General features: G+C 42.6%; 1 protein-coding gene across 2 annotated transcripts in view; it reads left to right on the top strand.

Moving 5' to 3' along the window:
- JAK3 (Janus kinase 3) overlaps window positions 1–17419 on the top strand; it is a 156343-nt gene that overhangs the window by 12462 nt on the left and 126462 nt on the right. The window contains exon 1 of one of the 2 annotated variants that reach the window (XM_072156833.1): window positions 12179–12327. The exons of the other annotated variant lie outside the window; for it this stretch is intronic. The gene's annotated coding sequence lies outside the window, so the exon portion shown is untranslated. Of the gene's footprint in view, window positions 1–12178; window positions 12328–17419 lie in introns of those variants that run through there. 2 annotated transcript variants of the gene reach the window in all.

The raw sequence follows: 17419 nt of genomic DNA, 5'->3' as shown, positions 1-17419 counted from the left end.
TACCGTACCGTAGCGGGCAACGGCAATGTACGGGGAGAGATCGGATGCGTTTCTCTGGAAACACATATGCGATCGCCCCAAACTCCGCCCCCTGTGCTCTAGCGTCGCGTTATGAACGTGGCGCTAGCGGAACGTGTGAACGCGCCCTAAAAAATGCATGCGTTTTTTAAAACACATCCGTTTTTGTCTGATTTCCAATTATCTCAACGGTCAAAAACGGATCTGTTTTCAAAATGAATGCGTTTTTTAACGGACTGCTTAAAAACGGCCCAAAAACAGGTTCTAAACGCCATGTGTGCTGCTGGCCTTAGGGAGCTGTCACACAGTGGGGCTTATTTACTAAGGGCGCTGTCCCACGGTGCGTTTGCAAACGCAGACGCAGACCAAACCACGCCCACCGGGGCGGTCCGCGGTCCGATCGCATCGGCGTTTCTCTATGTTTCTATGGAAAACGCCGATGCGATCGGACCGCGGACCGCCCCGGTGGGCGTGGTTTGGTCTGCGTCTGCGTTTGCAAACGCACCGTGGGACAGTGCCCTAAGTGTCCTGTGGCCACATTTATGTTGTGATTTCTGATGTTTTCGTGGATTGCGCCGCTGGGACAGGGATTTAGAAGGGGATTGTGTCGCACGCGATCGGATTTTGGTGCATCAGCACCGGTTTACATGCGACATAAATCAGGGGGGCGGGCCGTCGGACGATCCGACTGATTCGGACAGAGCGTGGGATTTAACTTTAAATTTGTGTCGCATCCAATGCACTTACATACACCGGAAGGAAGATGGTGAACTCCGGCGGACCTGACATATGAAGGATATAGGGCGCACGATCTTAGTGAATCGTGGCAGAGTTCATTCTCGTTGGACACTCCATCTGAAAAACTGTGAACCTAAATGCACCTAAGTGAGGAACAGTGTAAGTTGGATGTTAGGAAAATGCATGGCTCAATTGGTTAATTCAAACATGTCACACTGGGCCAGACCCCTCTTTCTCAATATTCAGTGGATATGTTGTAAAGCAGAGGAGATGATGAGTTACAATTGAGTCTTGCAGTACTATAAGTTTATGCTAGATTAGTTTTAGGGTACAATCATACGTCCGTCTGTGGGGATGTATAGGCGGCCACATAGACGGCAATGGTGGCCCGGTGGTGGTACGGTACTGTTCCATGCTGTACATGGGGAAAAGATAGAGCATGCTCTATCTTTCCTCCTTTGGGTGGTGACACACATGGTGTTTTTAGGCCGTTTTTGGGTCGTTTTTAAAAAAATGCATGCGTTAAAAACACACTAACTAGAAATGGCCCAAAAACGCCCTAAAAACGCCATTTGTGTCACTACCCTTTGTGTGGCCGTGCGGCGCTGTTCTCTAAGGGGAGGGGTCAGACCTCCTCCTCTCCATCACACAGCAGGGCATACGGCTGTGTCAATATACCCTTAGAACTACTATTCAAAAATATATTGCTGTTATATTCATGTTATATGTTTTGGCATTAAACTTGGTTTGGGAGCAAAAACGTGAACCCCAGCTGTTTTTTTGTGTCCGTCCTAGACAGCAGGGAAGCGGGACTAGAGTGCAGGAAGCAGAGAGAAACTCAACTCCACAGCCGTCACACAGAAATCCAATATGGCGTCCCCCATCCTAAGGGTGATGTCACACATGGCGTTTTAAGGCCGTTTTGGGACCATTTTTAGTTTTTGAGAACGCATGCGGTTTTGTCCGTTTTTAATTGCGCAAATTCGGAAAACCGGACAAAACCGCATGCATATTTTACGATCTGAAAACGCAGTAACTAAAAACGGCCCAAAAACGGCCTAAAAACGCCATGTGTGACATCAAACGCAGACCAAACCGCACCCACCGGGGCTGGCCGCAGCCCAATCGCATCGGCGTTTCTATGGTAATGCCTGCGATCGGGAATGAACTGCCGGTGTTTTGCATCAAATTAACACAAAACACCGGTGGCTCGTTCCCGATCGCAGGTGTTTCCATAGAAACGCTAATGTGATTGGGCCGCGGCCCGTCCCGGTGCCCCGGTGGGTGCAGCTTGGTCTGCCTTTGCAAACGCAGCCAAGACGGCACGTGTGCCACCACCATAAAGCCGATGGCACACGTGGCATTTTGAACCCGTTTTTGGGCCGTTTTTAAGCAGTCCATTAAAAATGCATGCGTTTTTTAAAAACGCATCCGTTTTGATGTGTTTTAATTAGGATAATTAATTAACGGACTGCTTAAAAACGGCATTAAAAACGCATATGTTTTTGAAAAATGCATGTTTTTTTTTACAGGTTTTACTAATTATCTTGATTGAAAATTTTTTAAAAACGGATGCGTTTTTTAACGGACTGCTTAAAAACGGAACAAAAACGAGTTCAAAAAGCCATGTGTGGCATCACCCTCAGATTGTAAAAAACACATCCGTTTTTTAAAAACGCGCAAATTTGCGCAAATTTGGAAAACCAGACAAAAACGCATGCATTTTTTACGACCTAAAAACGACCCAAAAACGGCCAAAAACTCCATGTGTGACATCACCTTCAGGGCGGTGTCCCACGTTGCATTTTGGCTGCGTTTGCAAACGCACCAATCGAACGCCTTTCCATAGAAACGTCGATGTGATCGTTCGCAAACGTAGCCAAAACGTAACGTGGGACAGCGCCCTAATGGGGGTTGCACACGTGGTGTTTTGAATGCAAGCGTTTTTGAAAACGCTTCAGTTTTTTTAAAAAACGCATCCGTATGCGTTTTTTAACGGACTGGGTTCAAAACGCCACGTGTGCCACCATCCTAAGTCAGAAGTTACAGGGTCATGTCTAGGGGCAACTGAAATTGTGTACACCCACAGGGCCAGCTCCAGGTTTTAGTAGGCCCTTGGGTGACAGAGCCTTAGGGTGATGGCACAAATGGCGTTTTTAGGCCGTTTTTGGGCCGTTTTTAGTTGTGCATTTTCAGATTTTAAAAAACGCATACATTTTTGAAAATGCATGTGTTTTAAATTAAGATAATTGGTAAAACCTGTCAAAAACTGAAGCGTTTTCAAAAAACATATGCGTTTTTTACGATCTGAAAACGCACAACTAAAAACGGCCTAAAAGCGCCACGTGTGCCATCACCCTTAGTGGGCCCCCCTCCAGTAGCCACACTGTCTCCGCCCTACATAGCCAAACAGTTCTACCCCACGTAGCCACATTGCCCCCTTCCCCTGTAGCCACATTGCCCCCTCCCCCTGTAGCCACATTGCCCCCTCTGCCTGTAGCCACACTGCCCCCCTCCCCCTGTAGTTACATTGCCCCCTCCCTCTGTAGTTACATTGCCCACTCTCCCTGTAGCCACACTGCCTCCCTCCCCATGTATGCCGGCGGCATACATGGAGTTTTGAACCCGTTTTTGGACCGTTTTTAAGCAGTCTGGTAAAAAACCGCATGCCATGACACACATGGCGTTTTTAGGCCTTTTTTGGCCATTTTTAGCAGTGGGTTTTCAGATCGGAAAAAACTAATGCGTTAAAAACCGCATGCGTTTTTTGAAACCGCATGCGTTTTTGACCAGTTTGAATTAAGTTAATTGGTTAAACCTGTCAAAAACGCATGCGTTTTCAAAAAACACATGCGTTTTTTAAGATCTGAAAACGCACAAAAACGGCCTAAAAACGCCACGTGTGCCACCACCTTAAGGCTGGCGAGTCCTACTTTGCACCTTCTATTAGCTTGTCTAGTTTTCTGCGCCATAATATTAAATCTACTGGCACACAGAGTGAATTTTGTGACGCACTGGTTATTTTCTGGTGTCGCTATGCCCCTTTTACAGAGCAGTTGAAAAATAGCTTAAAGGGGTATTCCCATCTGGGCATTTATATTTAATTGAATTCATCTGCCATAAATAAACATTTCTTCAATTGGATATTATTAAAAAAAATGTTCCTGTGTGAAGATAATTTCTCATAAATGTAGTCAAGTTGTCCCTTAGAAACGAGATATCTTCCTCGGATACGACCACCTCGCATTTAGGCAGCGGTGGTCAGACATGCTCTATTGAGCTCTGCCTGATCTCCTGAATTCAGCAATCATTACCACAGGACGGCTGTGGGACATGCAGTAACTCCCGGACATTTCGTATGCAAAAATCTTTTTTTCTTTATGCATTTCCCTCCAGCAGAGGTGGCCGTATCCAAGGAGTCAGTCTGGTTTGTAAGGGACTATATCACTACAATTATGAGAAATTATCTTCACACAGGAACATTTTTTTGAATAACATCCAATTGAAGAAATGCTTATGTATGGCAAAGGAATTCAATTATATGTAAATGCCCAGATGGGAATACCCCTTTAAGGCTCGCGCCACACGTGGCGTTTTGAACCCGATTTTGGGCCGTTGTTAAGCAGTCCGTTAAAAAACGCATGCGTTTTTCAAAAACACATGCAGTTTTTAACATACTGCTTAAAAACGGCCCTATTCAATGTTGCCAGTTGCAAATGACTCCAGTTTTCTTGCACAGACAGATTGATACATCTTCCTCACTGTCCTGCAGAGCAGAAGAGGAGTGAAAAAGGGTATTTGTGATCTGGGGATCTGCATTTCTGTAATTTATCAGAAGTCTGCATTAAAAAAAAAAAAAAAAATCGGCAATATGCATTATGGCATTACAAATAGGTCTGGGGTTTGTATAATTATTCATTTCTTAATGGGGTCTGCATTATTGTCTAGCCTGAAGTCTGTATAATTATTATTCATTGTTTCATTTGGGTCTACATTATTATGAATTATTCTTTGATATATGGGTCTGTATTATTCATTGTGTGGCTTGGGGTTTGCACAATTATTATTATCTGCTCTGGCATTTGTTTTATTATTAAATATTTGATGTGGGTCTGTATTATCATCATTATTAATATTTTTATTATTATTAATTGTTTGCATCGGTCTGTAAAATGTAACCCCTTAGTGACTAAGCTCATTTGCGACTTGATGACCACGTCCTATTTTTCAAAACCAGCAGTGGTGTAACAACAGGTGCAGCAGCCGTAGCAGAGCCTGCGTGCCACAGGGGCGGAGCCAAAATTTATGTGCCATTCTTCCGGGCCCGTCCGTCCCCACGTCCTGGCGTAGTAACAGACACCCGCCCACCTTCTTGCCTGATCTCCCTCCGTACATGCTTCCGCACACCCCGCTTCAACCCCCCCCCCCCCTGTACATGCTGCCTGGCCCACTTCTTCTGTGTCTATCTGCCGTCCAGCCCACTTCATCTGCATGTGTGGAGGCTGCCTGGTCTGTGGCAACTGGCTCACCTCATCAATGGCCCGATCTGTGACTGCTGCCTCTCCGAATGTGCAGCCGTCCTTTGAACTGTGCATCCATAGGTGCCCGCCTGCTGCATCCGTGGGCCAATATGTGGCCAGCCACCCTGCACAGTGAAATCGCAGCCAACGTGCTTGTAAGCTGTTTATATGCTGTATTTACTCTATGTATTTGTAGCCGCTTTGTGTGTGTAAATATATGCTGTATGACTATGTGTGTATACACAGTATGGGACACATCTATCACAGCTTTTACACCTAAAAACAGGTGTACAAACTGTGATTTAGTCGCAATTCCTGCCACAGGGGCGGATAAGCCTCCTCATAGATCCGGTGACTGCCTGGGTGGGAGGAAAAAGCATCATATGCGGGTGCACTTAGCCCGACGTGTGCCCCTACGTGTGTATACGGTGTGTTTACACTGTATATCTAAGTATATGACGCAGGGGCGTCGCTAGGACAAAAGATCTGCACCCACTTTCGTATGTATAAACAAGTATAATATGATCTACAGGTGCTGTACCTTAAACAGTAAATGATCACAGATGTAAGTGGCTTGCAAGCTTAAATTTGATTTGGGGTTTATAAACATGTTTATAATATTTAATTAACATTGGATTAAAGTTTAATTAAGTAGTATTTTTTTATTAGTAAGGAATGCTTTGCTAAACACTGAAAAGTATTGTGTGTCCATTTAATATTGGCTGTTTTCATCAAAAGAGTATTATGTTAAAAATTATATATATATTTTGTTTTAGGAAAATTTGTGAAAATCATCCCATCTACTTCTAAGAGTGAGGGAAAAACATAATTCTCATATTATTCTGATGTGAAAGTAAGACCTAATGTTAATGGCTGGCTTATTCTTACACAGATTTTGGAAAAGAGACATATTTATATTGATGATCGTGTAACTCCCTTATCCACACCTCTGTCATTCACTTTAAAGGAAACCTACCACTTGTAGTGGCAGGTTTCCGATGGAAATACCGGGCACCAGCTCAGGGTGAGCTGGTGCCGGAGCTTATTTTAGTAAGTGTTTTAAACCGCGGTATCGCGGTTTAAAACACTTTTTAAACGTTATAGCCGGCGCAGGCAGGTACGCGCTCAGCACTTACCGTGCACGCGGCTCTCATTCACTTCCTATGTAACCGCGTGCACGGTAAGCGCCGAGCGCATACCTGCCTGCGCCGGCTATAAAGTTTAAAAAGTGTTTTAAACCGCGATACCGCGGTTTAAAACACTAACTAAAATAAGCTCTGGCACCAGCTCACCCTGAGCTGGTGCCCGGTATTGCCATCGGAAACCTGCCACTACAAGTGGTAGGTTTCCTTTAACATTACTAGTTTATCTGGCAGTAAGTAAAACTTCCTTGTACAGTTCTACCTTGCATTAATGTTTTGACATGTTGCAGATTTATAACAAATTAAGTAGTATTTTTTATTAGCAAGGAATGCTTTGCTACGCACTGAAAAGTATTGTGTGTCCATTTAACATGGTCTTTTTATCAAAAGTGTATTATATTAAAAATTAGATATATTTTTTTAGGAAAATTTGTGAAAATCATCCCACCTACCTCTAAGATTCCTACAATGAGGAATCTACTATCAGAAGTAGATCTGGTGGTAGATTCTTCCTGCCTGCCTCTAGTCTGCAATTTAATAATCCTGGAACCTAAGCCAACTTTTTAAAAATGTTATTTTAGTAATATGTAAATAACTGCAGAGGCTACTGGAGTTATTTTACATATTACTATTAAAGTTTTTTACAAGTTAGGTTAGGTTCCAGGATTATTAAATTACTAAAAAGGGCAGAGGCTGGCAGAAGGTATCTACCATCATATCTACTTCTGATTGTAGATTCCTCTTGGTAGGTTTCCTTTATGACTTGCCTCTTCTTACACTAATTTTGGACCAAAGCCATATTTACATTGTTGTACTCCCTTATCCACAGCTCAGTACTTATGTCATTCACTTCAACATTACTAAATTTTCTGGCAGTAAGTAAAACTTCCTTGTACAGTTCTATCTTTCCATTAATGTTTTAACATGTTGCAGATATAAAACAAACAGTGAATATTAAACATAGGTTTCAACCCACTAAACAGTATGGACTTGCCAAAAGACACTGACAGGTCTGTACTGGCAAATAAGAGTCAATGTTATCTGTGACTTTAAGACAATAATACCATTGAATGGGAGAGTGGCACAGCTCATCCAGACAATAAGTCAGCCAGCAGTGAGGCATGGGAGGTTAGTTTATATTATTGGGGGTAGGCATATAATTTCATGAGGACCCCTGTATATAATTTCATGAGGGGCACGGTGTAGCGGGGGAGGGTATATTATTTTATGATGGAGGCACTGTATAGTGGGGCAGGGGCCTCAATTAAATTCAGCTAGGAAAACAAGTTTGCATGAAATGTTTTAATTTATGCAGTTATACAATATACCAATAAAGAGCCATATATTTGTATTTAAATTACAGGCCCTTCTAGGTAATGATAAATGTGTTCAAATTATCACTGTGAAAGTGCAACATCCCCCACCGGGGCTTAGCCTTTGGCCTGGAGGCAGTCACGGCCCAGAATACTGGAGTGGCTGTCTAATGCGCCCTTGGGCATGCTGTAGTTACGGTGCTTGGTATGGGGACCGGAGGGCTCACCTACAGCCTGGCAGGTCTCCAGCAGGTGGTCTGTGCAAGAAATATGGAGGGAGAGGCTGATGCAATGGTTTCTCCCTGGGGAAACCCCTGAGGTGTCTGTAGGATGAATCCCAGGGTGATGGACGGGGAAACCCCTAGGTGGTAAGCAGCAGGGATTAGATGGAGGCAACGTTGTGCAAATCAACTTACAGTTCTTTGTTCAAAAGTAGGCAATGGCCAAACGATAACAGCAAGCTGGTAGAGTCATGAAGAGCTGGTCCACAGGAAAGTTACATGCAGCCTGGTAGTAGCTTCAGGCTGGGCTAGTAGAAATTGAGCTAAGTCCGGGTGGTGGATATCAGCTCTGGGGCTTAAGTCTCCTGACTTGCCCTGGGTGCTAGACAGGGGCCTGAGGCTCCTGTGGTTCCTGGTATTAGGACACTGGCTGTTGTAGCACTCACATGTGCTGCCGGCCGAAGCTGATATGTGCTCCAAGATGGAGTCTCTCACTCTAACTCATGAGGTCTGACCTAAGACTCAGACCTAAAACCCACCAGGGGTTTGTATACTCTCTTGGTCAGGTAGCACTCTCCAATCAGCTTCCACCTTGCTTTACAAGAACATCACTGGACAATAACATTTGGCATTGTAAACTCTTGCCTTACCAGGCAGTGGCTACAGCTGCAATTACTAAGTTCTCCTGTACTTAGAGACCTCCTAGAGAGGTGATCACACTCCCTAACAGCTCCTGACATGGAGAGGGTGCTATTCACAACTTGCCTATGTTTGGCTGGAATGTTGCAAAAGTAAATATCTGGAAATTGGAAACAAAAACTCTGGATGACCCTCAAAGTTCTTATGACTTCCAGTCTCTCACGAAGCCCTTCTATCAAGAATACTAATGTACAAGCCCTGAAATGATTGCATATAGCCAGAAATAGGTGCAATAATATTATATGATTTATCGTACAGGTTGGCATCCCACAATCGCACTCATGGATGGATTTCATCCAGCGATGTGCAATGGTCTGTTTTTAACTGTGGTTCGGGAACATACTGGAACATACTGTGTTATACATGGTGGTCCCCATATTCCAGACCATATTCCTTGCCATTCCTCTAAGCACCTTGCAAACTATATTTTTTTTAATTTGGGCTGAGATTGAGGACTTTATGGAGGCCCATAGTTTTTGGACATGTTTTGGTTTTATGCCGCCAGTTTTACCTGGATCCCATGTAAGTGACGCACACAAGTTTTATAGTGACCCAGTTACATTGTAAATTTGTATACATATAATTTGATGTAAAAATGTTCATATGAACTGGGTCTTGTTATTTATGCTCCTGTTTTTTAATAAATTTGATTATGTATCACAAATCATGTAGTTTTATGTATATACCATTGTTGTATTCTCACATATTTTTCAATGAAGTCACATGATTTTGATGACATGCTATGAAGTCACATGAATCTTTTTTTTCACTTTAATTGGTGTGCTTTCATCTTAAAGGGGTATTCCCATCTGGGCATTTACATTTAATTAATTTGCCATATGTAAACATTTCTTCAATTGGATGTTAAAAATTGTTCCTGTGTGAAGATAATTTCTCATAAATGTAGCCATGTTGTCCCTTAGAAACCAGATAACTTCCTCGGATACGACCACCTCACAGCAGTGGCGAGACATGCGCTTGAGTCCTGTCTGACCACCTGGCTTCAGCAATCATTACTACAGGATGACTGTGGGTCATGCATTAATCCCAGACATTTCATATACAAACACCCTTTGTGTCTTTGTGAAATCTCTCCAGCAGAGGTGGCCATATCCAAGGAGTCAGTCTTGTTTCTAAGGGACCATAAGACTACAGTTATGAGAAATTGGGGGTCATTTACTAAGGGCCTGATTCGCGTTTTCCCGACGTGTTACCCGAATATTTCTGATTTGCGCTGATTTTCCCTGGGATTTTTCCCTCGGGATTTTGGCACACGCAATCGGATTTTGGCGCATCGGTGCAGGCATGCATGCGACGGAAATCGGGGGGCGTGGCCGAACGAAAACCCGACGGATTCGGAAAAACCGCCGAATTTACCTGGTGGACGTCGGAGGAACTACCTTAATGAATCCCGGCCGGACCCGAATCCACCGCAGAGAACGTGCCGCTGGATTGCGAATGGACCGGGTAAGTAAATCTGCCCCATTATCTTTACACAGGTAATTTTTTTTAACAACATCTAATGTAAATGTATATATATGGCACATTAATGAAATTGAATGTGAATACCGAGCCGAGAATACCCCTTTAACTACCTTGGATGGATTTTTGTCACTGTTCTAGGCATACACCATTAGGTGTATGCCCATTTTGCATTACACCATTTTGCATTAGGTGCTGCTTCATATATATATATATATATATATATATATATATATGTATATATATATATATATATATATATATATATATATATATATATATATTTATATAAGCACCTAATCCAAAATTATATGGACTTGCCAAAGCAGTACCCAGTGCTAAATTTGTATATATCTATAAATGTGCCAAATATAATTTAGAGAAGGCTGTCAGCAGTGCAGGATTGAACTCCCAGGATAGTATCCTGCACACTATTTGTGCTCACTCAAGTATACCCCGAGGGTGGAAAATGCATTGGTCACAGCCCCCCAGTATATGGCCAGCAAGCCCCCAGTAGTATACAGCCAGTCAGCCCCCTGTAGTATATAGCCTGTCTGACCCCCCAGTATATAGCCTGCCAGCCCCTCTAGTATATAGCCAGCAAGCTCCTGTAGTATATAGCCAGCTAGCCCCTAGTATATAGCCTGCCAGCCCCCTTGAGTATATAGCCTGCCAGCCCCATAGTATATAGCATCCCAGCCTTCCTCTAGTAAAAAAAACCCCCAAAACACTGTACTCACCTTTCCAACGCTCCCGTAGGCCCTCTTCTTGCTTCAGATCCTCTTGGGGTCCTTCGGTTCCTCTTGGGGTCCTTTGGTCTTCTTCGGCTCCACTTCGGGTCCCTTCGCTCCTCTTCGGCTCCTCTTCAGGTCGTTCCGCTCCTCTTCAGAGCGGAGAGAAAGTATGCGAAGAAGAGCTGAAGGACCTGAAGAGGACCCAAAGGACCCTAGGAGGCACCAGGGCATCGGAAGCAAGAAGAGGACCTATGGGGGACGTCGGAAAAGTGAGTACATTGTTCATGTTTTTTAATAGACTCAAGTATAAGCTGAGTTAGGATTCCTCAGCACAAATTTTGTGCTGAAAAACTCGGCTCTACACTATTGATCAGAGTGCTGCCCATTTTCTTGAATTTATTGTTGGAGGACTTGAGGCCGGTCCTATGATGCCTGCACCCACTTGGAGACCTCATGGTTTGTGCTGCTTGAACTTTCCGTTGTATGTGTGTGTGTGTATATATATATATATATATATATATATATATATATATATATATATATATATATATATATATACACAATTCAGTAACTGATCTTATGTTTCCAGCAAGCCATCATGGGAGTTCAGTCCTGCACTTCTGAAAGCCTTGTCTAAATTATATTCGGCATAAATATATATGTAGCTCACTTGCTAGGAGTAGAACAGTTACTGGATTGTCGGCACTATTCTAATTGGATTTTGCAGATATACATATTTCCTAGATTACTGGCAGTAATAGAATACAGTTACTTTATTTGGCACATTTATATATAAAATATAGCATTGGGTACTGTTTTGGCAAGTCCATATATATTTATATCCTCCAAATATAATTTAGACAAGGCTTCCGGGAGTGTAGCACTGAACTCACCTGATGGCTTGTTGGGAGCAAAAGAACCCTTACTTAATTCTATTTCTTCTTGTACAGTACCTGAAAGGATACATTTCTGCCAAATCCAGTCAGAATACATTCCAGTGATTGCTCATTTGCTTTTCCAAATATAATTATAAAAACTATGATAATGTCTCCCCTGTAGTTTTGTGTAAATATACTGTGGCTCATTTACTAAGGGTCAGCAGAGTGCACTGTCGCCGGAATATCTGTCGATTTCCGATGTGCGCCGCATTTAGAAGGGCTTTTTTTCTCATGGGATCAGATTTCGGCACATCGCGCCAGCTTTCACATGACAAATTGGGGGGGGGGGGGGAGGGGGGCGGGCCGTCGGACAATCCGACGGATTCGCACAAGACACTGGATTTAACATTCAAAATTTTGTCGCAAGGCAAGCACTTACATGCACCGGGAAGAAGAAGGTGAACTCCGGCGGACCTGAGCGGGGAAGCGACACATGCAGGAAATTGGACCCACAATCTTAGTGAATCTTGGCAGCTCCGAATCCTCGCCAGACAACGCACCTTGCGGATTGCGACGCCACCAGTAAGTAAATGTGCCCCAAAAGCATTGAACAAGGAAGTACGGGCGGCTCTGTTGTGGGCATTTCATTAGCAAGAGGGGCTTCTGCTGTAGACATTTTATTAGTGAGGGGTGGCTGCTGCTAAGCATTTTATCAGTGAGGGGTTGGCGGCATTTCTTTATTTAGAGGAGGCTGCTATAGGACATTTCATTGATTAGGGGAGGCTGTCGGACATTAACGGCTGAATTTCCCTCTCTAGATTTATACTTGCGTCAATAACTTTTCCCAGTTTTTTTTTTTTGTTGGTAAAATTAGGTGCCTTGGCTTATACTTGAGTATGTACAGTATGTATGACTTTTTCCTCATAGTGAAAAGGCCAAAGACAAGGGGACATTATAGCTGTTTGGGAGTCTATGGAAAAAAGGGTATCATAGTGTACAATTTTCTGTAACCCCCTTCTTATATAGTTGGACAACAATAAAAGGAGCACTATAAAGAGGGGGCTACAGAAAGTGAAGCAGCTACAGGAGAGGGGGCATTTTAGACCTGGGATGCTGAAAATGGCACATTATGTGGGTTGAGGTTTGATATGGGGTATTCGGGGAGGGCGACTAATTTTTTTTCCGAAGGGACCATGGTAAGGGGGTTTCCTGACCTATGTTTTTGGCTAAATTAATTTTTTTTTATTTCAAAAAATGAACACAATCTCAGTGGATAAAATTCCAAAAGGCTCCACAAAGTTTGATACTCAATTTCTCCCAAGTATAACAATACCCCATATGTGCTGGTAAACTGCTGTATGGGCACACACTAGAGCATTAAAGGGAAGCTGCGCCATTCAGAGCAGATTATGCATTGTCACTTTTTATTGGCTGTACAATCTTTACTTTTTCGGCAAATAAGGGCTTAGTACAAATACTAAGCTTTAGTTGGTCATTAGCTTGTTTTATTAACTCTTGAATGTATGTAGAAAAAGAAAATCGACAATTCTGGTTTCCTTTCTTTTGTATTTTTTGGCGGCCGTACACTGTACCAAAAAAATAACATATTATCTTTATTCTATAGATTACTAAAATTACGCTGATACCTCATTTATATAGTTTTTTGAAAATATTTTAACTTTACTGAAGAAAAACTTATATTTTTTGGTTGACAGAGCTGGTTTAGGGCTTATTTTTTATGTGTTGAGTTGTCCTTTTCTGTGGTACCTTTTTTGATCACTTTTTGGAACATTTTTGTAAAGGGATTTTATGAAAAATGAAAATTCTTGGCAAATTTTTCGGTTTTGCTTTTACAGGGTTCATCGAGCGAGTCCAATAATGTTAATGATTTATTGTACAAATTGTTATGGATACCGCAACACAAAATATGTGGGGTTTTTTCATGATTTTGTTTTTTCATGTTGGTATTTAGGGGACTTTCACTTTATGTAATTCATTATTTTTATTAAGTGTTTTACTTAATACATCTTATTACATCTGGCCCTTACATGCCACAGTCACACGCTGGCATGACTGCGGCGTGTAAGGGGTTGTCAACGGCGGGTATCGACTATTATATACAGCCGACACCTGTAGCTTAGTACGCCTCTGCCTCCCTTGACGTAGTACTACCTTCAATGCCGGTAAGGGGTTGAAGAGGTTAAAATTCCCCCTATACCACATGATAAAATCAGTTTAGAAATTCTCTAGGATAAGGGTTCACACGTGGCACTTTATTTGCGTTTGGAAACACAATCCAAAGGCTCCCCTCACATCACATCACATCACATATTTTAGTAACATTGAGGCTCATTTACTAAGGGTCCAATGTGCGCCGCATTTAGAAAGGGTTTTTGGCGCACACAATCGGATTTTGCCGCATCAGCGCCGGCTTTCATGCGACAGAAATCGGGGGCATGGCCGTCGGACAACTGATTTGGACTAAGCGTGGGATTTAAAATTCAAATTGTTGCAAGAAATGCACTCACGTACACCTGTAAGAAAAAGGTGAACTCCGCTGGACCTGAGCGAGGAAGCGACACATGCAGGATCTCGGGCGCACGATCTTAGTGAATCGCGGCAGACTTCATCCTCGTTGGACAACATGCCTCGAGGATCGCGCAGGGATCGGGTAAGTAAATGTGCCCCATTGTGTTTCCAACACGTTAACTGAACGCAAAGGAAATGCATTCTTACTTGAACATGCGATCGCAGGTGGAGCCTTTGGATTGCATTTCAAATTGCAATGTCACGGGTGTCCCTCTCTGTGGCGCTGCCCTGGGCCCCTCTCCGAACTAACCTCTCCATGCTCCCGGTCCCGTCCGGCCTAGACCCCACGCGCGTCTCCTCTCTCTAGGCGATTAAAAAATCTCAGAGAGGATGCACTCGGAGATTTAAAAGCCCAGTGCACAGGTGATTGGCGCTGGCCACTTCCGGGTCTGCTATTTAATCCGGCGGCTTCCATCATTCCCTGCCAGATCTTCAAGCCATACTTGTCAGTGAAAGCCCTGTGTACCAGTGTTCCTGAATTCCAGTTCCTGCTCCTGTGTTCCTATGTTCCCATGTTCCAGTCTGTTCCCGTGTTCCTGTTCCGTGTTCCTGTTCCGTGTTCCTGCACCCGTGTTCCTGCTGTGAGTTCCATTGTGAGTGCTCAGACTGTGTCCTGCATTCCTACCTTGGATGCGGGCTAGTCGCACCTGTGGAACGACCTGGTCGCTACCCGCAGCAGCAAGACCATCCCGCTTTGTGGCAGGCTCTGGTGAAGACCAGGTGCCACTTAGACTCCGGTCCCAGGTGTCGGCTAGCACCATCTCCCGCGGTGGTCCAGAGGGTCGACAACTTTGACACCAAAATGCCACGTGTGAACATGGCCTCAGGGGCTCCACAAACACGTCATAGCTCCTGAAAACTATTCTGGCCTACAAAAGCTCAATGGTGCTTCTTCTCTTCCGCGCTTCGCCATGTGCTCTGACAGCAGGTTACATCCAAATGTGGGGTGTCTTCTTACCTGGAAAAAACTGCACAATATATTCCTAGATGCATTTTCTACTTTTATTCAGTTAATGTGGGTACATTTTGCAGCTAAATGAATGTATTAATGATAAATATTAGTTAATTCCAAATAAAAAATTAATTTCCTTGAATTTCTGTAAAATACATAAAGGGTTAACAAACTTCCTATGTGCTGTTTTGAATATTTTGAGGGGTGAAGTTAATAGAACGGGGTGAAATGTGTGTGTGTGTGTGTGTGTGTGTGTGTGGGGGGGGGGTTCTATTAACAGAACTTCCAAAACTCCTATAGAAATGAAATGGTCCCTAAAATAATTTATTCTAAAATTTTCTTAAAAATTTGAGAGAATGCTGTTTGATTTGTGATCTTCCTAGCATCATATTAAAACAAAAGTACACTTCTAAAATGACGCCAACGCAAAGCTGAAATATGGTAAATGTTAGTTATTTACTAATTTGGGTAGTGAGACTATCAGTTTGAAAAACAGAACATTTTGTAGTTTGAAAATAGCTAATTTTTTTCAACATGTTTACCAAATTCACCTTTTTTTCATAAATAAGTTCAAAATATATCAACCAAAATTTCCCACTAACTTGAAGTACAAAATTTCATGGAAAAACAATCTAAAAGTCAACCAAATATCCATTGACAGACATGTGTAAATTCTTTTTATTCTTTGTGAAGAATACGAAGTTATTACCCATGAATTTGACATCTGGCACATAGCCCAAAGTGTTGGAAAATAAAAACTTGTCTGACAGCCTGAGGACAACCTGCTAGGAACAAACTAGCTGAGTGGATTGATCCAATAATAAACCATTTATGGTATTGCAACTCAACATGTGGAAAAAACTATGCTGTCCAAAGGTGATCCAGCACAAAAGAAAATGGTCGCATGAAAACACTTCTGCCTTTGATGCAATCTCTAGCATTGTAATAGATTACAGATGGACTTCAAGCTTATTTTGTAAATTTTTTGCACAATGGGTGTCTGGAAGTGTACCACTGTGCAATCCTGAATTACAGAAGCAAGTTGACTCCTTTTTTTTTTTTTTTAAATAAAATTTTTATTAGGTTTTTCATTTTTCACAAAAAAAAAGAACATTTAACAAAGGTGGGAATACATTGTCCCCTTCAACATTAAAAACAAAACTTACTGACAAAATTTTCAACATGGTGCTGATTCTTACAGATGGTTTACAGAGCAGAGAGGAGTGCAAAGAATAAGGCGTGTTGCATACTGAATCCGTCTGGGCTCATGGCACTCTCAAATTTTCCAAAAGGTACCACTGGGTGAGGGTGAAGGGTTGCATCAGTGTGACGATTTCCCCTGCACTTAAATAAACAACAACACATTTCCTCCATCTACTGAAGAATTTTTTGTCTTCACATTTTTGCTCCTTTCAGTCTCTAGTGCTTCTAAAAGCAGAAGGTGTTTCATCTGCTCTATAATATGTTGCATGGATGGAAGCGTGGGTTCTAGCCACATTCTCAATATGCAGCGGGTGGTTACAAGACTGATGACATGAAGTAATTGGGGAATAAACTGAATAATGGGGAAATGTGTGTCTCATGTTTCATTCAACACCACTTTTGCCTTCCCTTCACTATTTTTTTCCCTATATCTGTGGTTGGGATGTGACTAGCCCAGGAGTTGAATGCTGTTCCTTCCACTTATTCAGTCATCATATTTCTAAGTCTCATACAGTAAGATGATATGTTAGGACATGCTATGCCTCCCAAAATTTGGAAATCATGTGGGTTGTTGGGTACCTCCTTGCTTACATCTCGTAGTTTCGTCACGACTATGTCCCTCACCTGCACATATTGCATAAATTGGTCAGTGCCCAGATTCAATTGTTGGGCAAGCTCTTCCATTGTCAACCAGCGGGGTTCAGAACCATGTAGGAGCTTCCCCACCTTTACAATATCTTTTTATTTCCATTTATGGAACAATCTATTACTAAGACCTTGGGGGAAAGCCGGGTTGGCCCAAAGCAGAAGATGTTTCGAAATTGTAAAAGAAAGACCAAACCTTTTTCTGAGGATTCTCCAGGTTGCTATAGTATCTTTACACATAATAGAACTTTTTAGGTTGCGTGGCAATTGTGGTAATGGTGAGTG

Source organism: Engystomops pustulosus, chromosome 1 (assembly GCF_040894005.1).
Source record: "Engystomops pustulosus chromosome 1, aEngPut4.maternal, whole genome shotgun sequence".
Taxonomy (NCBI): Eukaryota; Metazoa; Chordata; class Amphibia; order Anura; family Leptodactylidae; genus Engystomops; species Engystomops pustulosus.
Note: the sequence above shows the minus strand (reverse complement) of the source record. Positions and strands in the feature narration are given on the sequence as shown.